This window comes from Bos taurus, chromosome 17, assembly GCF_002263795.3.
Source record: "Bos taurus isolate L1 Dominette 01449 registration number 42190680 breed Hereford chromosome 17, ARS-UCD2.0, whole genome shotgun sequence".
Classification (NCBI taxonomy): domain Eukaryota; kingdom Metazoa; phylum Chordata; class Mammalia; order Artiodactyla; family Bovidae; genus Bos; species Bos taurus.
The window spans coordinates 5,600,454-5,625,071 of NC_037344.1; the positions used below are offsets into that span (position 1 = coordinate 5,600,454).

General features: G+C 47.7%; 1 non-coding gene across 1 annotated transcript; it reads right to left on the reverse strand.

Annotated features, from left to right (window-relative positions):
* Window positions 1-12,164: 12,164 nt before the first annotated feature.
* LOC112442131 (U6 spliceosomal RNA) lies at window positions 12,165-12,270 on the reverse strand. The gene has a single exon (XR_003030137.1). It is a non-coding gene; the product is annotated as a U6 spliceosomal RNA (small nuclear RNA).
* Window positions 12,271-24,618: the final 12,348 nt, after the last annotated feature.

A 24,618-nucleotide genomic window follows, 5' to 3' on the forward strand; every position in this document is an offset into this window, starting at 1 on the left:
ATGGTTTCTTTAGAAACATGCTATGGGGGTTACATTTTTAAGGAAGTTAAATTAATTGCTTGTACATAGGAAAGATCCCTCTTGCAGGACTTACTTTTGGAGTTTCAGCTAATGGAGCCTTGGCCTTGAGGAAGCATTCAGCTGGCTGCTCTCAGATTAAGAAGTGCAGGCTCAAATAGCACCAGGCAACTTGCTTGAGCTAGTTATAAAAATAAGAAATAGTTAACCCTGGTGACTCAGACAGTAAAGAATCTACCTGCAGTGCAGGAGACCTGGGTTCAATCCCTGGGTCAGAAAGATCCCCTGGAGAAAGCAATGGCAACCCACTCCAGTATTTTTGCCTAGAAAATTCCATGGATAGAGGAGGCTGGCAGGCTACAGTCCATGGAGTCACGAAGAGTCGAACACGACTGAGCGACTCACAATCCTTATTCAGTGACTGCTACATGCCAGGCTGGATTCTAAATGCTTCACGTGTGCCCTCAAAACTGACACTGCTGCAATCCTTACTTTATAGATGAGGAACAGGAACACAGACAAATTGTCTAGGGTCTCGCACACGTAGCAGTAGACTCTGGATTCGAACTCAGGTTAGCTCCAGACCACAGGCTCTGAAGCTATCAAACCTCTCTGTGCCTTCAGGAATGCATTTTTAAAACTTTTGTTGAAATATAGTTGATTTATAATGTTGTGCTAGTTTCAGATGTACAGTGAAGTGAGTCAATTTTATATATATATATATATATATATACACACACACACACACACACACACACACACTTACACATATACAAACATGCATATAGGGCTTCCTAGGTGGTGTTAGTGGTAAAGAACCCACTTGTCAATGCAGGAAAGGTAAGAACTGTGGGTTCGACCCCTGGGTTGGGAAGATCCCCTGGAGGAGGCCATGGCAACCCATTTCAGGATTCTTGCCTGGAGAATCCCATGGACAGAGGAGCCTGACGGGCTACAGTCCCTAGTGTCACAAAGACTCGGACACAACTGAAGCGACCTAGTACTCACACACACATAAATATATACAGGAATGTATTTTCCGTCTCTCTCAGGATGAGGTGTACTTTGACTGAAGTTTGCACTTTGACAATTATATCAAGTCATGCGTGGAAGCAGAAGCTAACTGGCTCAGTGTTTCTGATTGATTCCTGTGATCTTTTAACGCGTTTCGTGGATTGGTAACTGGAACAACTGCCCAGCTCTTCTGTCCCAAAACACTGGGCATCCAAGTGTCACTGGTCATGCTCATCAGACACAGTCCTTCAGTCTCAGAGCCTAGAAGAGCTGCATCCTGTGGTCCCACGAGCTTTTGGTTCCTGAAAACACTCTGCCTCCTGATTGGCTGCCAGAGGAAATAGTGTCTGACTCTTTCAGCATCCTTTGTAAGGCACAGTGGCCTCTCGATCAGGGAGAGGTTACTCCAGCAACCGAGGGCCTGCATTCCCCCTCCCAGATCCAGAGGTGAAGGTGTGCACCAATTACCTTCATCTGCAAAACCCACGTCTCTCTGAGCAGGGTGCCCTCAGCAGGACTTTTTAAAAACCTGCCGCAGGTTAAAAAGCAGACTTGCTTTTAATTTATTAAAAGACTTGGCATTTTTTTCCCCACTGAGCATTTTAAAATGCAATTAGATGAAATGGAATAATAATCAGGCAAATACACTGAGGAGTTTTCACGTAAGTGGCCGTCTTTCTCACGCTCCTTTCCCTTTCTGGGCATTCCTGCTGGGACAATGTGTCTGTCATCAGAAGCCCCTTACCCATCCCCACATTCCTGCAGATCTGGGCTCTTGGGAATCAGCTGCTGGATCTTCATACAACCCTTGCCAGACGGCAGGGGCTCCTCACCCTCACTCTATGCAATGGTCTGTTTCCTGGTTTAGTATTTTTTTTCAAATTTCCCTTAAGATTAGGCGGCGCATGTGCATTTTTTATCTGTTTTAAGCTTTTTATTTTCCTACAACTTTAAAGGTCACTTCCCATTTGCAGTTATTACAAAATATTGGCTCTATTTCCAGTGTCATTCTGTAGAAGACATCACGGAGTCTATCTTACACCCAATGTCTGTACCTTCCATTCCCGCACCCCTATATTGCCCCTCCCCGCACTGTAGTAGCCACTGGTTCGTTCTTTCTATCTGTGAGTCTCCTTTTTTGTAATATTCACTGGTTTGTTGTATTTTTTAGATTCCACATCAAAGTGATGTCATACAGTATTTATCTTTCTCTGTCTGTCTGATTTCACTCAGCATTCAATTCAATTCAATTCAGTCACTCAGTCGTGTCCAACTCTTTGCGACCCCATGAATCACAGCACGCCAGGCCTCCCTGTCCATCACCAACTCCCGGAGTTCACCCAGACTCATGTCCATTGAGTCAGTGATGCCATCCAGCCATCTCATCCTCTGTCGTCCCCTTTTCTTCCTGCCCCCAATCCCTCCCAGCATCGGTCTTTTCCAATGAGTCACCTCTTCGCATGAGGTGGCCAAAGTACTGGAGTTTCAGCTTTAGCATCATTCTTCCCAAAGAACACCCAGGACTGGTCTCCTTCAGAATGAACTGGTTGGATCTCCTTGCAGTCCAAGGGACTCTCAAGAGTCTTCTCCAACACCACAGTTCAAAAGCATCAATTCTTCGGTGCTCAGCTTTCTTCACAGTCCAACTCTCGCATCCATACATGACCTCTGGAAAAACCATAGCCTTGACTAGACGGACCTTTGTTGGGAAAGTAATGTCTCTGCTTTTGAATATGCTATTCACTCAGCATAATGGCCTCCAATTCCATCCATGTTGCTACAAATGGCAAAGTTTTTTCTTTTATGACTGAGTGATATATTGTACCACATCTTTATCCATTCATCTGTCAATAGATAGTTTCCATGTCTTGACAACTTTAAATAAGAATATGTGCATTTTTAAGTAAGTTCCTTACTTAGGGAACTGTGTGCCCAGCAGAGTTTGAGAACTACTATCAACTCTGGGAGCAGGCCCCACACCCACCTCTCCCATCATCACGGCCCTTGGACTGACACTGTGGGGGATCATGAATGCTTCAGGTGGATGATGGCCAAATAAGTGAATGAATGAAATTTCAGGAGACATGTTACAGGATTTTATGAAAACAAAAAGCAAAAAGCGTCCCCCCTCACTCACCAATGACAGTGGTCAAGGGAGTGGGAAGTGAGGGGAAGTCAGGAACCTCACGCACTGCATATTGTTAGCAGGGTCAAGCACATAGAGGACACAGGGGTGTGGTGTAATAACACAAATGCGCGAAGAGGAACCTCATGCCCATTAAATACTATTGGCCCCTTGAAGTGCGAAAGTGTTAGTCGCTCAGTCATGTCTGACTCTGTGTGTCCTAGAAATCTCCAGGCAAGAATACTGGAGTGTGTTGCCATTTCCTTCTCCGGGGGATCTTCCTGACCCAGGGATCAAACCCGGGTCCCCTGCATTACAGGCAGATTCTTTACCATCTGAGCCATCTGGGAAACCCAGTTGGTCCCTTACCACTGGCATAACCAGAACAGCAGTCTTAGCTGGAAAGATCCCTGTGGTGCTGACATCTGTACTGTAAGTGGGTCCTCTGGGCTGTCACAGCCTCTCTGCCCTGTCCCCAGGCTGCATCAGATGCCTTTCATATGCCTGTGGAGCTGTCCTCGTCCACAGCTAACACGCCGTCTTATGAGACATGCACATCTCAGGTTGCAACCTGCCTCTGGGGCTGGGAGGGTCTCTATAGCACTTGCCTCTGTGAGGCCTAGCAGGGTGCCTGCTCACACCTAATAGGTGGTCCACAAATATCTGAGCAGTCCATCCAGTCATAGTCAATGTGCATTTAGTAATTAAAGGTGTTTCCATGATGCTGGGATTTGTCAACAGGTCAATAATGGGTTCAAGGAGGTCTGTGAGCCTCAGAAGGGAAGTCATCGCATTTTACCAGCTCAATTGTCCTATCCCCTTCCTCAGCCAGCCTCTTCCCTATGTTTTAAAGGGCAACTCATCAAGGGCACATTTGTCCTTTGAAAAGAAACAGCCAGTTGAAAAGGCTTGTATTGAGTTCCTTGTCCAATCAGGGCACTTCATGGAAGAAACTAGATTTGGTTATTGACCAGATTAAATTTCCCTTCAGTTCTCTTTTCCTTGCTTCTTTTCTTCCTTCTTTCCTCGCTTTCCCCTCCCTCCTTCCTTCCTAATTTTTGTTCACAGTGTGTACATTTTTCTGAAGCAGGATGACATTCTTGGTCGTGGGCAATGGGCACCAGATCAATTGCTCCAAGTTCAACTTGTTAAAAAATCACAAGAGAAATGATCACCTAGGTGCAGTGTGTTCAGATTTTAAATCTCTCCGGGTTTGGCAGGCCACTGGAGGCCCACCAGTTTGCTCTCTCCGGCCTGTGAGAAAAGTCTTGGACATTTGGGCTTCAAATAAGACTCTCCTCCAGCCACACTGATACTGATGTCCACGCAAACCTCACTTACCCATGAAAAAGGCCCACTTCCCATGCCAAGCCTTGCTCACACCTGCAGCTTGCGTCCCTAGAGGGTGTTTGCACCCTCTGCGAGCCAGGCTCTTGGCACTCAGCAGGCTGTTGATTCCAACGTCCCCAGGATAAGGGATACCATGAGGTTGACCTTCTAGCTTTTTATTTCCAGGATCAGAGTGGCTGAGTTCTCTCTTGCAGTGATCATCATCCCTTTGTGACCTGACGTATGTTCACTGACCATCACCATGTGTGCCAGACAGAGCACAGGGCAGAGTTCAACAGGGGGCTGCCAGATTCATGCTCAGGAACAAACGAAGCCACGTTTTGGCACCCCAAATGCACAAATGCAGAGCTCCCCAGGAAGGTCACACACTTAAAAATACTGTGTAATCATGCAAACTCGTGAGCCTGGAGTCTGTGGCTCATAAGGTGAGCTTGGGACCTCATAAGGTGAGCTTGGGACCCCCACAGAGTCATTAGATGGGTGCCCGGAGCTCCTTCCTTCTGGTCTTGTTTTCTTTTTTCTCTCCTGACCCTCTGCTCAGCCCCCGGCTGGAGCCCCATCTCATCAAAGCATGAAGGCTGTTTTCACTCGGCTTGCTGGTGAATCCTCACAGGGTAGCCTTGACCTCATCCCTCTTCCCCCAAAAGGAGGCAGAGAACATCCCTCTGTTGGGGAGCACCCAGGAGACACACCAACTTGCTTCCTGCTGACAACTTCCTCTCACCTCCTTCACCTTGATGCCCTGATGTCCCGAAGGACCACCCTCCCCCACTAGGGATGCAGGGAGAACAGACACAGAGACTGAACCAGGGGGACTGTGGTAGGGCTGCCAGGAAAGATATTTTATCCAAATATTTGAGATATACTTACAATTAAAAAAAAAAAGTATTCTTCACTGGTCTGAGATTCATGTTTAACTGATATCTTGTATGTTTGGGCTTCCCAGGCGGCTATAGTAAAGAAACTGCCTGCCAATGCAGGAGATGCAAGAGACAGGGGTTCAGTCCCTAGGTGGGGAAAATCCCCTGGAGAAGGAAATGGAAACCCACTCCAGTATTCTTGCCTGGAGAATCCCAGGGACAGAGGTGCCTGGTGGGCTACAGGGCAAGGGACTGCAAAGTGTCAGACATGACTGAGTGCGCACACATTTGTTATATTTATTTTCTAAATCAGATAATCCTTCCAGGAAGGCCATGGCCACCTTAGGAAGCAGCCTCCTTACTTTATGTCACCACATAGAACCCCATTCAGCCAGAGAGGCTGCTCCTGTGAGCTGGGACTGGAAGGCTTTTTTCAAAAGAGGAAACCCCTCTTTGGAAAATAACGTTATTTGTTAAGTTATTCTTAATCCCACCCTGTTGAGGTCATATGACCAAGCAAGGGCTTCCTTGGTGGCTTAGACAGTAGAGAATCTGCCTTCAATGCAGGAGACCCAGGTTCAGTCCCCGGGTTGGGAAGATCCCCTGGAGAAGGGAATGGCAAACAACTCCAGTATTCTTGCCTGGAGAATTCCATGGACAGAGGAGCCTGACAGGTTGCAGCAAACCCGTGATGGAAGGAAGGACTCGGCCTCCCTCTTCTCCATTCGTTGGTGGATGACTCTTCCATGATGAGATGAGACCACTCTTTCTGCCCTCAATGGGCTGGGCTTTTCCTGCAGGTATCAGTTTGCTAGGGCTGCCCTAGCAAGCACTGCAAACTGGGAGGCTTAATAGAAATGTCTTGTCTCCCAGTTGTGGAGGCTGGAAGTCTGAGAGCAAGACCTTGGCAGAATTGGTTCCTTCTCTGTCCTGTGACGGAGAATCTTCTAGGCCACTGCCTAGCTTCTGGTCTTTGCTGGAAATCTTCAGCATTCCTTATCTGTGGAAGCCTCACTCCCATCTCTGCCTTCATCCCCATCTCCTTATGTGTGTCTCTATGTCCCAATGTCCCCTTTTCATATGGACACAAGTCATGTTGGATTAGGGTCTATGCTAAGGACCTCATTTTAACTTGATTACCTGTGTAAAGACCTGATATCCAAATAAGGTGCATTCTGACGTCTGGAGTGTTAGGATTCCAACATATCTGTCTTAAGGAGGGGGGACCCAAATCGGCTCAGAGCACAGGGCCTGCCAGTGGTGTGTATTTGCATTTGCCACAAAGGCAGCTCCTAATCGGAGTCAGTGGTCTGGTTCCTCTGCTGACTATGGATGGATAATGATTTAAGGCCTTGGGGTAATGGAAGCTAAACCACTTGTCACCGCCTACTCTGTTTTCCGGGAGATTGCATTGCTGTGGGAGGCAGCCCCAGCCTGGCCCTGCAAAGTTTCTCCCATTATGTGAAGAGCGGGAGATGATAGCCAGCATTAATATTCAGCCCTTCGGCCTCCATCAGCTCAGCCCTCTGCACTCCCCTCTAACCCTCCAGAGGGAACAGCAGAGCTCTTCTCTTTGAAGAAAGACTTCAGCAAGTATCTGCCTGCAGTAGGGGACTGATGATGCTCTGCTTAGAGTGGGCACAAGGAAGGGAGTGTGGAAGGGAGAAAGGGAGTCTTTCCTAGAGATCGTCCCCCTCCCTCTTCTAATTCAAGATCAGAATCTGCTTGCTTCCCTTCCTCCATGCAGATGTTGGGAGAACAAGATAAATTTCCTTGTCAGCTTGGGCTCTAAATTCTCATTTGTTTGTTAGGAAATGATACAGTTTTCTCCAAGCAGCCATCTCTCCTGCTTGCTTAGGTACTGTCCATTACTAAAGAGCTGAAGGCAGAAAAAGACCCACTTGGAGGCCAGGGTGGTTTTCTTTGCTGTTGTTAGCTCTCAGTGTCTGTATCACCAGGGAGAATGTTTTTTTGAAGCCAGTCCAAGAAATTTCATTCTAAGAACAGCCTGCTAATCTGAGCTTCTTCAGGACTAGCGGGTGTGATGGAGCTGGCATGATGGCCAAAGGGAGGGGCCCCAGGGTGGTGGCAAGTCTTTCCTCGGTCTGCCAGGGTTGCCTTGTCAAGCATCACAGACCTAGTGACTCTAACCTCAGAGGGCTGGTTTACGATCATGGTGTTGGCAGGGCTGGGTTCTCCTGAGGCCTCTCTCCTTGGCTCGGGGGTGGCTGCCTTCTTACGATGCCCTCACATGGTCTGCCTTCTTGTCTGTGACTATGTCCTAATCTCCGCTGTGAACTGAAAAAAAATAAAAAGCTCAACCTAAAACTTGAGAATAATGCTTTATTTGGTGGGCTAGCTGAGGACCTAAATCTGGTAGCCAGCCTTTTGGATAGCTCTGAGGGACGCCCCTGAAGAGGCAAGGGAAGAGCCAAGATACATAGGAGTTAGGGCAACAAACATCAGGTAAAGATCACCGTTAATTACAGAAAAACAGAGAACTTGAGTTAATGAATTTAGCACTTGTCTATGTACAACAGGGCTTCCTTGGTAGCTCAGCCAGTAAAGAACCAGACCGCAGTGCAGGAAACCGGGGTTCGATCCTTGGCTCAGGAAGATCCCCTGGACAGGGGAATGGCTATCCACTCTGGTATTCATGCCTGGAGAATTCCATGGACAGAGCAGCCCGGCAGGTTACAGTTCATTGAGTGGCAAAGAGTCAGACACAGCTGAGTGACTAACCCATTCTTCACTTCACTATATATGGGAAGATGCAGGAATCTGGGCTCATTGAAATCGTTCCTTTGAGAGTCACCTTATTGGTCCAGTCTCACTTTTCTGGATGCTGTACTCCCTTGAGTGTACTGGCCTGTGGCTGCTGTGGCTGATGGCTTGATGGCTGCACCGTACTTTGCTTATCAATAGGGCAGGTGACAGTCTTCGTTCACACCCTCTCTTATAAACAGACCAATAATATGACCTCATTTAACCTTCACTACCTCTGAAAAGACGTTGTCCCCACACAGTCACATTCTGAGATTTTGGGGATTAGGATTTCGATACATGGACTCGGGAGGACTTGGTTTAGCCAGTAACAGTGCCCTGTCTGAGATTCAGGGAAAACTTGGGTTCGACTCTGCCCCTGGGTGAGGGACTGGGGAGTGTATCAGCTGGAGGTTTTTGGTTGTCAGCCACAGAAGCCACGCAGGCTCACTTGAGCAACGTGGGAACTGAATGAGAGGCTGTGGAGAGAACACCGATGTAGATGGAAAATGTTCATATGAGTAAACGAAGGATTCTGTGGCCATCAGGCCATCAGCTGCTATAGCCGCCCCACGCGGCCCCCAACAAACAATGCACACTGGGAAGGTTCAGGATGGAAAAAAGCAAGATATTGGCCCTAGAGAGCTGGTGATGGATAGGGAGGCCTGGCGTGCTGCAGCCCACGGGGTCACAAACAGCTGGACACGTCTGCACGGCTGAGCTGAACTCTGCAGTTAAGGTGCATACCAAAGGAACGATTTCAGTGAGGCCAGACCCTCGCCTTCTCCATATGTAGAGAAGCACTAATTTCATTACTTTGAGAAGTCTGGCTTTCTATACTTAACAGTGATCTGTTTGATATTCTGACTACCTGGTTTTTGTTGCAAAAACTCCTCTAAACCCTGGCTCCTCCCTTACCCCTTTGGAGCAGTCCCTCAGCACTACCTGACAGGCTGGTTCCTGGGCTTGAGGCCCATCAAGTCCACCAAATAAAATATAATTCTCAACTTTTGCATGCGTGCTAAGTCGCTTCAGTCATGTCTGACTCTGTGTGACCCCATGAACTGTAGCCCGCCAGGCTCCTCTGTCCATGGGATTCTCCAGGCAAGAATACTGGAGTGGGTAGCCATTCCTTTCTCCGGGGGATCTTCCTAACTCACGTCTCTTACTTACATCGCCTGCATTAGCAGGCAGATTCTTTACCACTTGTGCCACCTGGGAAGCCTTCTCAACATGTTTTTAGTCGACACCGACAAGATGGGAAGCCTGAGGACCCAGGCAGTCACCCTAGCACTTTGCGGGTGGGGGGGTGGGAGGGTGGGGTGGGGAGCAGGAGCCTAGAAACTGTGCTGTGCTGGGAACACTCCAATCAGGGCGAGGGGGCTCTGGTGGGCTGAGTCCCAGAAGAGGAGGAGGACAGCTGCCCTATTGGGTTCACCGCTGGCTGGGATAGAAGGAGGAGGAGGGATCTAGAGCTTCGGTCTCAGCGATGGGAGTGAGGGACAGGGTTCACAGGTCAGGCTGGAGGAAGTGAGTTTCAAGAGTGCCTTAGCAGCTGTCAAGAGAGAATGGATGCTGGAAGACTAAAACAATACAATCATCTACCAGATCACTTATTTCCTCACTTGAATAAAGGGGTTACATAGGATGATCCATATGCTCTGCCCCATGTCACTCAGTCGTGTCTGACTCTGCAACACTTTGGACTGTGGCCAGCCAGGCTCCTCTGTCCATAGGATTTGTCAGATAAGAATACCGGAGTGGGTTCCCATTTCCTTCTCCAGGGGATCTTCCCCGACCCGGGAATCGAACTCACGTCTCCTGCATGGCAGGCAGATTCTTTACACACTGAGCCACTGGGGAAGCTCCTCTGTCTTCATTAAACATTTACTAAAGTGGCTCCCTGCCAATACTTTCTTGAGTTCCTCCCCTTCCTTTGCCGTTAGGTGCTGGGACTCCCACTCCTGGCTCTTTATTGGCTGTGAAGCCTCACTGGTCTTGGACAGCTTCCTGGCATCTCCCACTGTGGAGGTGCCGGCCTCTGTGTGTTCAGGAAGGTCATCAGACTTACACAGTTATAAAAAAGCGGGTGACGGTTCTCCGGTAAGGCTCAATTTATTAATGTCTTCTTTGTGATTTGGGCTGGTAGTAAATAATATATTCATTATAAACAATCATTCAATCCAGCATTATTTCTTTGGTCCTCAGCTACCTTGTCTACAAAACAGGAGAGTTGAACTCCATGAGCATTAAGGTTTCTTTCAGCTCCAGCTCTGTTGGATTCTATGAAAATTAAACTCCTCGGGGAAGGTAGTCTGTGGGGCTTGACTGTGAGGCATCCCCCAAGAAGTTGGAAATGGGAAATGTAATTTCCCTCTGAGAGAAGGATTACAAAGCCAACCGGCACTAGATCAAAGGAGATATATTCAACGTCTCCTTAAATGAACAGGATGGATTTGAGATCAGAGCTGACTGGATTGACATCAGGAGCATCCCCAGGGAGAGCATGGCCTGTCAAAGCGAACAGAGCATCACGGACATGCAGAAAAAGGAGGCTGAGATCGTGAGCACATCAGGATTGAGTTCCGATTTGGCCAAGACAAGGCTGGGGTCCAAGGGGCTGGGTACCCACATGTTAGAAGGCTCTGTGGAGGTGATGGGGAGGGGCTTCAGGCCATCACGACGGGACCCCTCAGCAGAGATGATAGCTCATATTGTTAAAACCCATATTGTACCGGCACCAACCAAACACAAAGGGCTTCACCGACAGCTGGAACAGGGACCTAGGATCCTCATTACACCCAACAAGCATCCTGTAGTGCCTGGGGCATCTGTGGAGTCCCTGGCGTGGGAAGGGCTGTGAGCATGCGCTCATAAGAGGCTCAGGGCAAAAGCTATTTACTGATCAGCTCAGAATTAGTTTAATAACTTTCACGTTCATATCATTCAACTCATTCTTTTTCTCTGATTGCAATTCACCGAGCAATCCCTTGCTTTGATTGTGGTTTTCCATATACTTCTACCTAAAGGGAAAGAACAGAGAAGGCAACGGCACCCCACTCCAGTATTCTTGCCTGGAGAATCCCATGGATGGAGGAGCCTGGTAGGCTGCAGTCCATGGAGTCGCTAAGAGTCAGACACGACTGAGCGACTTCACTTTCACTTTTCACTTTTCACTTTCATGCATTGGAGAAGGAAATGGCAGCCCACTCCGGTGTTCTTGCCTGGAGAATCCCAGGGACGGGGCAGCCTGGTGGGCTGCAGTCTATGGGATCACACAGAGTCGGACACGACTGAAGTGACTTAGCATAGCATAGCAAAGGGAAAGAATGCATATGACTGGTTACATGATTGCAAGATGAATGTATTTTTCAAGGTAAACAAATAGGTTTCCTGATTTTTTAAATGTATTTACTTTTAATTGGAGGATAATTGCTCTATAGTATGGTGTTAGTTTCTGCCATACATCAACATGAAGCAGCCATAGGTATACATATGTCCCCTCCCTCTTTAAGCTCCTTCACAGCTCCCACCCCACCCACCCTCCTAGGTTGTCGCAGAGCACTGGTTTGAGCTTCCTTTGCATACAGTAAACTCCTACTGGTTGTCTGTCTGACATGTGGTAATATTTATGTTTCCATGATGCTCTCCCAGGTCGTCCTACCCTCTCCTTACCCCTGTGTCCGAAAGTCTGTTCTCCGTGTCCGCCTCTCTGTTGCTGCTCTGCAGTCCTTACCGTGTGTCCGAAAGTCTGTTCTCTGCGTCCGCCTCTCTGTTGCTCTGCAGATAGGTCCATTGGTACCATCCTTCTAGATTCCACATGTATGCATTGCTGCTGCTGCTGCTGCTGAGTCGCTTCAGTCGTGTCCCACTCTGTGCGACCCCATAGACGGCAGCCCACCAGGCTCCCCCGTCCCTGGGATTTTCCAGGCAAGAGTACTGGAGTGGGGTGCCATTGTCTTCTCCATATATATGTGTTAGTATACGGTATTTGTTTTTCTCTTTCTGACTTACTTTACTCTGTTTAATAGGCTAAAAATATGGAACGCTTCACGAATTTGCATGTCATCCTTGCAAGGGCCCACAGTAATCTTCTCTGTATTGTTCCAATTCTAGTGTACGTGCTGCTGAAGTGAGCACAGGCTTTCTGTTTTGTCAGTCTCTTGGGAGCCTGATCCAACTGATCACGTGAACTCACCTCTATCAGGGAAATCCACTCTTGGCTTGCTGACAAAGTCGACTGCCTCAATTAAGCAAACAAACAAACAACCCAATTTAAAAATGGGAAGAGGACCTGAATAGACATTATTCCAAAGAAAACGTGCACGTGACCAGCAGGCATATGAAAAGGCGTGTCACTAATCATCAGAGAAACGCACATCAAAACCACAATGAGCTTTCCCCTCACACCTGTCAGAATGGCCATCATAGAAAAGAACACAAATAACAAATGTTGGTTTGAGAATGTGGAAAAAAGAAAGCCCCAGGACACTGTTGGTGGGAATGTAAACTGGTGCAGCCGTTGTGGAAAACAGTATGGAGGTTTTGAAAGAAACAAAAATAGTACAAGCAACATCTAGCAATTCCACTGCGGGGTGGAATATCCAGGGGATCCTCCTGACCCAAGGAAGCCAAGTGTTCATTTGAAAAGAACACACGCACCCCAATGTTCATAGCAGTATTATGTACAGTAGCTAAGATATGGCAGCGACCTAAGTGTCTGTCAGCCGATGAATTGATAAAGATGATGTGGTATAGATATAAAACAGAATATTACCCAGCTATGAAAAATGAAGTTCTGCCATTTGCAGCAAAACAGACAGACTTGCGGGGCATTATGCTAAGTGAAACCAGTCAGACGGAGAAAGACAAATACTGTCCCTTATTACTTCCATGGAATGCAAACTATACAGCCACTATGGAGAACAGTGTGGACATTCCTTAAAAAACTGGAAATAGAACTGCCTTATGATCCCACAATCCCACTGCTGGGCATACACACTGAGGAAACCAGAAGGGAAAGAGACACGTGTACCCCAATGTTCATCGCAGCACTGTTTATAATAGCCAGGACATGGAAGCAACCTAGATGTCCATCAGCAGATGAATGGACAAGAAAGCTGTGGTACATATACACAATGGAGTATTACTCAGCCATTAAAAAGAATACATTTGAATCAGTTCTAATGAGGTGGATGAAACTGGAGCCATTATACAGAGTGAAGTAAGCCAGAAGGAAAAACACCAATACAGTATACTAACGCATATATATGGAATTTAGAAAGATGGTAACAATAACCCTGTGTACGAGACAGCAAAAGAGACAGTGATGTATAGAACAGTCTTATGGACTCTGTGGGAGAGGGAGAGGGTGGGAAGATTTGGGAGGATGGCATTGAAACATGTAAAATATCATGTATGAAACGAGATGCCAGTCCAGGTTCGATGCACGATACTGGATGCTTGGGGCTAGTGCACTGGGACGACCCAGAGGGACGGTTTGGGGAGGGAGGGAGGAGGGAGGAGGGTTCAGGATGGGGAACACATGGATTCATTTTGATATTTGGCAAAACTAATACAATTATGTAAAGTTTAAAAATTAAATAAAATTTAAAAAAATTTTTTAAAAATGAATGAATGTAACAGAAACAGACTCACAAATGTAGAGAACAAGGTAGTGTCTACCAGTGTGGAGAGAGAAGCAGGGAGGAGCAATATAGGGCAGACAATGAAGAGGTGCAGGATATTATGTACAAAACAAGCTGCAAGGATGGATTGTTCGACGTGAGGACTACAGCTGAAACTTTATAACTTTAAATGGCGTATAATCCATAAAAATATTGGACCACTCTGTTGTACACTTAAAGTTAGTATAATATTATAAATCAGCTATGCTTCAGTTTTGACCAAAAGCCCACACTCGCCTCTCGGAAATACTTCTTGGAAGTAGCTGGCCAGCCCCCTCTTTCTTTTTTCTAAAGTTTTATTGAGGTTAGCTGATTTACAGCGTTTGTTCATTTCTGCTGCACAGAAAAGTGAGTTATACATACACGTATTCTTTTTTCCATTACGGTTTACCACAAGTTACTTAATATAGTCCCCTGTGCTGTACGGAGGGACTTTGTTGTTTACCCACCAGCCCCTCTTCCCAACTTAGACTCAGTGGTCCGAGAGACCGTTTCTATTTTCCTACAGAATCTCTGGCTGAATTTCTACAACATGTAAGCAATTAACTGGAGACTGGTCGGTGTGATATAGTGGTTTTCTCTGTGTGTGTGTGTGTGATTTTTGTTCAGTCCCTCAGTTCTTCCTAACTCTTTGCAACCCCACGGACTGCAGCATGCCAGGCTTCTCTGTCCTTCACTATCTCCCAGATTCGTGCAAACTCATGTCCATGGAGTCAAGGAGGCCATCCTACCATCTCGTCCTCTGTGATCTTAGTAAGACTAAATTTATTTTCAAATAAAATCTCACAAAGTTCTCCAAGCTCCAGGTAAACACATCCATATACCAGCTTCTCTGTGTGGGTATGAGATGAACCCCTCAAATACAAAAGGTCCAAATGGAATTCTTAATGCCATGCTCTTGTCTACACCTGCTCCTCCTCGCCTGTTCAGGCCTCAAACCTAAAATCGTTCTCTGGCTCTCTCTTCTCAAATGCCTGCTTCCACCAACAAAATCCATCTAGAGACCCGTCACTTCCATGCCAGGGACCCCTCCCCTGAAAGCTTGCTTACGGCTGGCATCCTCTGTTACCTGGATCACTGCCTTGTCATGGTCTTCCTGCCCCCACTCCTGTGTCTGTATGTTTGTTCTCTCTGCAGTGACGTAACATGTGTGAAAATGTGGCTGGATGATGATTTCCTCTGTTCACAGGGCTCTAGTGTTTCCTGCCAGATTTTGAGTAAAATCCAGACCCCTAACTGGGGTCTACCATCCGGTTTCCTGGCACCTCGCTCACTGAGCCCTTCTCCCCCTCACTCTCTTGGCTCCAGACACACTGGACTTATTGTTGCCCCTCAAACATGCCAAGCTTGTTCTCTGCTTTGCATTCCCTGTGGGCCCTGCTTACAACCATGGGTGCCCTTGACTTCAGATGGCTCACTTCCTCACACCCATTGAGTCATTGCCCAAATGACCCCTCAGAGAGGCTTCCCTCACCCTTGCCTCGCTCCTGCTCTGGCACTTTGGGGTGCCTCCTGCAGTGGGTGCTGGGGTGTGCTGCTAGCTCACCAGTCAGGACTGGGAGGCACTCGTTGATTTAATCCCTAGTCAGCTGCCAACGGCTCTCACACTGAGCGCTTTCCAGACTCTGACCTTTGCCTGAAGATGCAGCTTCACCCACGTTTTATGCCCACTCCTTGGAGAAGCCTATATTTAGTGGCTGGTCCTTTGCGGGTACCAATTCCCAATCCTCTGGTCTCAGCTGAGCCTACTCCGCTGACTGTCTCATGCTCCGGAGCCAGCCCTGCAGGACGGGGTGAGACTTCTCCAAGTGTATCACCAATCAACTCTCCCCCTGCCCGTCCTGCACCCCGCGCATGTGTCACAGCTGGGAGCGCTCCCCCCAAAACACCTGCAAATCTCTGTCTCAGAGTCGACTCCCTATAGAACCTGACCTGTGGGCCACCACCTAAAGTTATGTGTTTGTTAACTCACTCGTTGCTTTTCTATTTCCCCAACTAAGACTTGTGTCTTCCCTGGGGGCTCAGCTGGTAAAGAATCTGCCTGCAATACAGGAGACCTGGATTTGATCCTTGGGTCAGGAAGATCCCCTGGAGAAGTATTCTTGCCTAGAGAATTCCATAGTGGGGATATTGTCTGTTTCACTTCTGTATTCTACCAGGATGTTTTGCAACATGCCTAGTGTTCAATAATTATTTACTGAATGAATGAATGACCATAGCCCCAGTATCTATCATAGATACAAGTGAAACTGCCTTTTTGAAGATGGGGGGTGGGGGGAGGACGGAAAGGTCTACACCAACCTCCATGCCCACCACCCCATCACTTGAGAAGGATCAGAGGCACCTCACCATTCCTTAGGGCTGAGATGATTTGTGAACCAGAAAAATGAGATTCACGGCCTGGATCCCCTACTAAGAAGCCCTTCACTATGTCCCCTCAAGTCAAGCCTTGGCTGGGCAGGCCCTTTAGACCATGTAGCTGGGGCGACAAGCCCACACTTGCTCTGGGAAAAGAAGCCAGGAGGATGGGGAAGAAAAGAGAAATGGTCCATCTCCCTGATGCCTGACACTAGGGATGTGGAGAAGACACTGGGGACAGAGAAACTCCTGTGAGATCTGGGGCGGGAGGGCTCACCTGAGACTCTGGAATCCCAGCTCAGGGGTTCCCTTTTTGCAACAAGGGATCCTACTTGGCCCTTCCCTGGAGTTAGTGCCTTGTTCCTGTAGAAGGCCCAGGAGGCCGTGGACCCTGGGGACACGGGACTTGAGTGACAACTTATTTTCTCCTAGGCCTTTAGAGTCTCTTTCCCTCTGGCCAGTGTTGGAATTCTGCAGAATGTTCAATGTGCCATTGCCACAAGCGTGGAAAGACCGCTTCTGGGACAAAGAAGGTGAAGGAGATGGTTTCATCCGCACCTTCCGTTTCCATTGTCCTCTGCTGGTCCATTCCCCAGTTACTCCCAAATCTGACTGATTTTCACCTCTCTAATTATTTATTTTTGACAGAGACAGAAGAACCAGCTTTAGATCTCCTGACTCCTTGCCTGGGCAGAAACATGCTGAGTTTGACTTGAATGTTGCTGGGAAGGCTCCTTCCTGAACCCAGGAAGGGATGTGGCTGGGTGTTCTGGCTGAATCCTGCTCGGCAAGGCCCCCAGAGCCCCAGAGAAGGCGAGCCAGGGGCGGCCTCAGCCAGCACTGGCTGTTAGAGCGGCTACAGCTTGGATTTCACTTCCTCCAAATCAGCCGGAACAAATTCCGCTGCCCAGCCCCTAGGAAGGGGTCCCAGGATTATTCAGTCATCTTTCCTCCCCTGAAGTTCTTTCACAAAGCAAGCAGGGAAAGTTACCCACAGTCAACCCAGCAAATGTCCAGCAGCCTCTGAGACAGTCTGGACCCGTCCCATGGGCCAGGGAGCTCATCGCCCAGTCTGAGGAGGCCAGACCTGGATCCTTCTGCAGGCTGTTGTTGGCCTGGAGGCAGGAATGTCTATGAAGGATGCAGAGCAATAGGAGCTGAGCCCAGCAGAGCACATCCATGCCTGGGAGCCAGACTGAAAGGACAAATCCCTTCCCTGGCACCACGAGGGCCACACATCCAGCCCGGGAAACCCACCCTTCCCCCCCAAAGGACCTTGGGGCCACACACCTTCAGTCTCAGTACCAGCAGTGCTGGCAATGGATGAACAAACATCCTCTTAGGAGAGCAGATTACACTGTTTTACAACATCCCAGGCACTATTCCAAAGAATAAACCCGTTGCCAGTGCGGAGTGTCCTCATCAGAGTGCAGGCCTCAGGCTCCGTTCTTGACCCTGACACCTACTTAGTTTGGTGACTTACAAATCTTGAGCAGATCCATTCACTTTTTAAATTTTTTTTTTCCATTCACTTTTTTTTAAAAAATTAAAAATAATGCTGCTTTTGAACTGTGGTGTTGGAGAAGACTCTTGAGAGTCCCTTGGACTGCAAGGAGATCCAACCTGTCCATTCTGAAGGAGATCAGCCCTGGGATTTCTTTGGAAGGAATGATGGTGAAGCTGAAGCTCTGGTACTTTGGCCACCTCATGCGAACAGTTAACTCATTGGAAAAGACTCTGATGCTGGGAGGGATTGGGGGCCGGAGGAGAAGGGGATGACAGAGGATGAAATGGCTGGATGGCATCACTGACTCGATGGACGTGGGTTTGAGTGAATTCTGGGAGTTGTTGATGGACAGGGAGACCTGGTGTGCTGCGATTCATGGGGTCGCAAAGAGTTGGACATGGCTGAGCGACTGAACAGAACTGAATGCTTTAAAATCTGAAAATGAAAGTGAAAGTCTCTCAGTTATATCCAAGCTCAGTTGTGTCCAACTGTTTGTAACCCGATGGACTGTAGCCTGCCAGGCTCCTCTGTCCGTGGCATTCTCCAGGACAGAATACTGGAGTGGGTAGTCAGGGGATCTCCCCAACCCAGGGATCGAACCCAGGTCTCCCACATTGTAGGCAGATTCTTTACCAGCTGAGCCACCAGAGAAGCCCGAGAATACTGGAGTGGGTAGCCTATCCCTTCTCTAGCGTATTTTCCCAACCCAGAAATTGAACTGGGGTCTCCTGCGTTGCAGGTAGATTCTTTACCAGCTGAGCTACCAGGGAAGCCCTGTTTTAAAAATCTAGGCTTTAGAATTCACATTTGTTAGTAATAATATAGCATGACAAATACTACTATTATCCTCAGATGCCCATGATGGGTCAGGCACTGTTCTAGTGGCTAGAAAAACAGCAGTGGGCATGGAAACAAATGTGCCTTCCTCAAGGAACTTATAGCTAGATGGAGAATATTGTCTCCATTGTACAGCCAAGGTCATTCAATTTTGTGAACTTAAGTTATGACGTGGGAAGTACTTACCATGATTGTCTGTAGTTAAGTCACTTCCTGTTATCTCAGCCGCCCCAGGGGACCATGATTTATGATGCTAGAGCAGGACTCAGGAAGCCATGTTTATTTTGCCTTTGGCAACTGCCCCTGCCTGGAAAATCCCATGGACGGAGGAGCCTGGTGAGCTGCAGTCCATGGGGTCGCTAAGAGTTGGACACGACTGAACAACTTCACTTTCACTTTTCACTTTCATGCACTGGAGAAGGAAATGGCAACCCACTCCAGTGTTCTTGCCTGGAGAATCCCAGGGATGGAGGAGCCTGGTGGGCTGCCATCTATGGGGTCGCACAGAGTCGGACACGACTGAAGCAACTTAGCAGCAGCAGCAGCAGCAGCAGAGGGAGTTGGGAGCTGGAGAAGAGAAGGAACTTACTTGCACCCTCCTGAGTGCCTTCTGAGGATTTCCTTGCTTCTTCTGCTTAGTGGTTGCTATTTGCAGCAGCGGTTAAATCCAGTTTGTGGTTTTTCCAACATCTGCAGAAGCAGACGCAATGCATTCCTTCCCCAGTGCTTGCCAAGCCGCTCCCCTTCTCCCAGATCTGAACCTGAGCTCCATAGGGCCTCTTTTCCAAACTTCTGCTGCTGCTGCTGCTGCTGCTAAGTCGCTTCAGTCGCGTCCGACTCTTAGCGACCCCATGGACTGAAGCGTACAAGGCTTCGCCATCCATGGGATTTTCCAGGCAAGAGAACCAGAGTGGGGTGCCATTGCCTTCTCCAAACTTCTAGAGGCTCCTAATTCTGACTCTTAGTTCCCTAGCCCGGGGCACGGAGGGGGCAGTGCAGCCACTTCCTAAAGTTGCTACCTTAGTGATGTATTTTGTTGTTGTTTAGTTGCTAAGTAGTGTCTGACTCTTTGGGACCCCATGGACTGTAGCCCGCCAGGCCCCTCTGTCCATGGGCTTCTTCATGCAAGAATACTGGAGTGGGTGGGTTGCCATGCCCTCCTCCAGGGGATCTTCCACAGTCGTTGTCTAGTATTTTGTTGTTACAACAAAAGTAGACCATTTCTGAATGATACAGTCACAGCTGCCTCATCGGGGCCTGCCCAGCCCTTACACCTGTCCTGCGGGCTGCCCCCCAGAAAAGGCAGCCCCTGCCCCACAGCAGTGGTCACTGGTTGCCTGGCAGCCCTCCAACCCCACCCGTGCTAACACACACACACACACACACACACACACACACGCATACACACACGGTGCTATCTGAAGCTGGGCTCCAGCATAGCGCTCAGAGCAGGAGGGCATATAAATCAAAGGCCTTAGGTTTTGTGGGCTAATCAATATTTATTCATTCCCGGCAGAGCAGTGGTGGAGCCTGGAGAGGCGCAGAGAGACTGTAAAATGTCTCCTGTGCTGAAGCCCTTGCTGGAGGGAAGGGGCTTCTTTGTTCTCTCGCTGCCAAACAGTGCTTGGCACAGCTGAGCCTCAGAGCCCCTGGGAAGCAAAGGTGGGGCTCGGTCAATCTGGCGGAGGACGACCAGGACCGCTCGGGGACCAGGTCAGGCCCGCGGACACAAGCTCCGGACGCAGCTGCACCCTGCCCTCGTGGCAGCTCATGTCAAATGCAAACCGACCCCATGTCTCCAGGGCCGCTCGTCCTTCTCGGACCAGGGCATACCGTGGGAGAGCCCACATTCTGAGGGCGGCGGTTGTGGGGTTATGTCAAGTCCTTGGGAGAGTGCTTGTGCGTGCCTGGTGGAAGCTTCACGCTGCAGGCGTCCTGGGCCGCCCCTTCTGCCCTGGCTTCTTCCTGCCAATCGCATTGCTTGGGTGCTCTTGCTTTTGCAGCCTCACGCCCTCTAAGTCCACACAGCTGCCTCTTCCCTGCCTCCCCATTTTGCATCTCTCCCTCTGAGCCAGTCTCCACATAGCCGTCTGTTCCTGTCTTTAGCAGGATAGACAATCCTCTCTACCCAGGACTTTCAAAGCAACCCCTGCACGACTGAATCAGGCCCCCAGTCTGTGGCCTGATATTTTCAAGCCTTTCCCACTGCCCTCAAGTGTACAGTCTGATCTGGATCTCCTTGGACTCACGACGGAAATGATTCTCCAAACCATGCACTCCTTTCCCATGGCCTTTCTTAGGCTGTTCTCTCTTCCAGTGATACTTCACCCTGAAGAATGCTCCTCTCTTCCGGCAATGCTTCAGCACCCCAAAGAATCTGATCGAATCCATCAAGGTGCAGCTTCAATGTCTCCTCAGTTTCCTTCGGCCTCTGCTTTGCTCACTGGGCGAGAACTTTCTTGCATTTGGATCACTGTAACAATTTATATTCATTGCACAAGAATGATTTCCTGCTTCATGGATGATTTCTTCCTTTTTCTCTAATGTAAGAGATCGATGGTTCTCAACCAGGGGGTGATGCCCCGTCTCTATCCCAGGTGTATTTGGCAGACGTTCTTGGTTGTCATGCTATGAGGGTGCCACTGGTCTCAGAACGGAGGCTAGGGAGGCTGACAGACACCCCACAACACCAGGGCAGCCCCCCACAACACGGAATTATCCAGTCCAAGATGCTAATAGTACAGGGCTGAGACACCCTGTGTTCAGTTATAAGCCTCCTGAAGGCTGAAACAAAATTCCTATTCTTTTTGTTTTCCACAGTACTCAGTCTTGAGATAGAAGCTTGTTCAACTATTTGAAATGAATAGCTATAAATATTTAATATACATGTGCATATCTTGTTTGGAGTCTATACGGAGATGCCTCGCGTGCTCCTCTTAATATTGGTGACCACATGTAATTGCTAGGAGAGCTCATGGCCATGGGGACCCTTCATCATTGATGTTCTCTGGGTCCCTCCCTGCTTCAAAGGACCCCACAAAGTCCCAGACCATTTCTTCTCCACTCCCTATAGAAACTCCTTCACTAAACTATGCTTTAGCCCATTGTGTTTATAGAGGGTCAACATAAGGAGGGCTCCATTGAGCAGGCTTCCTGCCGCCTCTGTGGGACTTTCTTTGGTGCTGTTTCACACGGCGCTGGGTGTGTGCTTAGTTGCTCAGTTGTGTCCGACTCTTTACAGCCCCGTGGACTGCAGCCCGCCTGGTTCCTCTGTCTGTGGGGTTCTCCAGACAAGAAGACTGGAGTGGGTTGCCATGCCCTCCTCCAAGGGGATCTTTCCAACCCAGGGCTCTAACCCAGGTCTCCCACATTGCAGGTGGATTCTTTATTGTCTGAGCCACCAGGGAAGAAGGCGACTTTGTAGCCCTTTGGCTTGCAAATGATGAGAGTAAGTTTCTCCGTATTATTTCATGCCCTTTATCCAAGGACCTACATGATGAATTCCTACCTAAGTTTAATTCCAGGAAACATTTTTGTCTCCATAGATGCATATGTATGCTATCTATTGTCAAGAAAACAACAATCTATGCGACCCAATATGCTTCTCTTTTGGGCTTAGCTGTCAGATAAGTTAGAACCAAATTCAATATCCAAGTGTTAGAATCTGCTCAGCTCAGGTGTCTGAAACTATCTATTTCTTTTGCTTTCTTCAGCAGGAGTGTTATCCTTAAATGCCTTCTCTTGCACTGTGTTTTAATCTTTAAGCTGCCTCAAGACTTTGCGAAGCAAGTAGGATAAATTTCGTCACTAAAAAAAAAGAAATAAGAAAACAACGTCTCAATGTCATTTCGAGCCATCTTCTCCTTGTACGCCCAGAGGACCAGGATTCAGGGGGCGGGACCACCTGGTTAAAATTCTAGCTCTCCTCTATCATCCATGTACCCTGAGGCTTGCTATTAAACCTCTCCTGGAATAATAAGACCTACTGCAGGACACTGTTGGTAAGATCAAATAAGAACTGATAAGTTAGACACAGAAAGACAAATATCATGTGACATAACTTATAGGTGGAATTTTTTTAAAAAAGAAGGTACAAATGAACTTATTTACAAAACAGAAGTAGTGTCACAGATGTAGAAAATAAACTTATGGTTACCGGGGGTAAGGAAGGAAGGGATAAATTGGGAGATTGGGATTGGCATATACACATTTCTATATATAAAGTAGATAACAAACAAGGACCTACTGTGGAGCACAGGGAACTCTGCTCGATCCTCTGTAATGGGCTACATAGGAAAAGAAGCTAAAACTACCAAGAGTGGGTATATATGTATACGCAGAGAGGATTCACTTGGCTGTACACCTGAAGTTCACACAACATTGTGAATCAGCTGTGTGGAAGTGAAGTCAGTCAGCCGTGTCTGCCTCTTTGTCATCTTATGGACTGTAAGTCACCCAGGTTCCTCCATCCATGGGATTTTCCAGGCAAGAATACTGGAGTGGGTTGCCATTTCCTAAATCAACTATCAGATTAGATTAGATCAGTCACTCAGTCGTGTCCGACTCTACGACCCCATGAATCACAGCACGCCAGGCCTCCCTGTCCATCACCAACTCCCGGAGTTCACTGAGACCCACGTCCACCGAGTCAGTGATGCCATCCAGCCATCTCATCCTCTATCATCCCCTTCTCCTCCTGCCCCCAATCCCTCTCAGCATCAGAGTCTTTTCCAGTGAGTCAACTCTTCGCATGAGGTGGCCAAAGTACTGGAGTTTCAGCTTTAGCATCATTCCTTCCAAAGAAATCCCAGGACTGATCTTCAGAATGGACCGGTTGGATCTCCTTGCAGTCCAAGGGACTCTCAAGAGTCTTCTCCAAAATCAACTATACTTCAACATAATTAAAAAAAAAAAAAAAAGTGATAAGTCAGTAAAGACACCTTTCTGTCTGGGATATTTCCTGCTATATGTACATATGTATATTTCTCGTTTCAATGCTTGGCATCATTTTTAAAGCCCAGTTTGGTATTTACTCTGACTAATATTGGCCACTTTTCAGTAATACTAACAATTTTACATTTTAACATAGGTGGTTATAGTTTTAAAGGTAATGTAACTGATGGGAAGTTGAAATTCTCTGTTCCTGTGATTTTTTCTTTCCTTTTTTCTTAAAAAAAAAAAAATGAACTATAGTTGATTTACTTCAGCAGTACAGCACAGTACAGCTGTGTACGTATGTACTGTTATATATTATATGTAACAGTTATATGTAGTTATATATATGTGTATGTACATGCATATATTCATTTTAAGTTATATGTACATGTATATATTCATTTTCAAATTCTTTGCAGGTTGTTCCATTCCTGGGATGTTCATTTCCAGAGGTAGTTTCTGTAAACAGCGGCACGACCCTTCACTTGAGCCCCTTTGATTGGCCGTCGTGGGTGCTATTTGCAGCTCTTGGCAGCATCCGCGCTTCTGCCTCTTAGGCTTCTGGTTGACCTTGAGGTTTCACATTGTAAATATATGGAATATGGCCAGAAAAGGCTACTTGGTGTTCTTCCTGCCTTAGGATGGTACGAATTTAGAAACCCCATGAAGCATATCCAGTATTATGGATATTCTTTTTCACTAAATGGTTTTTTAGTGAAAAACATGTCTTTTTCACTAAATGGTTTCCCATTTGTTTAGAAGCCCAAAGGCCCTGAAAAAGTTTAAAAAACAAAACACTATAATCCCTTTGAAAAAAGAAACTTCAACTTTGAGAACAGTTTGATTCTCACAACTTGAGATGAAGATGGGGAAGGACCTGAGGCTCCCAGAGACACCAGGGACTGTCCTGGTCCCAGGGCCACTAGAGCGGCCCCAGTTCTGCAGGGCCATGGCAGTCCTCCTGTTCCAGGCCCCTGAAACTGTTAAAACTAAGACCCAAATCCAGAGACACTTTCTTTACTGAGCTGAGAGGAGGAGAGCTGAGTTGAAAGTTAGGAAGCCTTCCAGAGTGGTGTTATCCAATACGGTCATCACCAGCCCCGTGTATCTCTCTAAATTTATGTTTTTGTTAATTGAGAGGAAAAAAAATTAAAAATTCTCTTC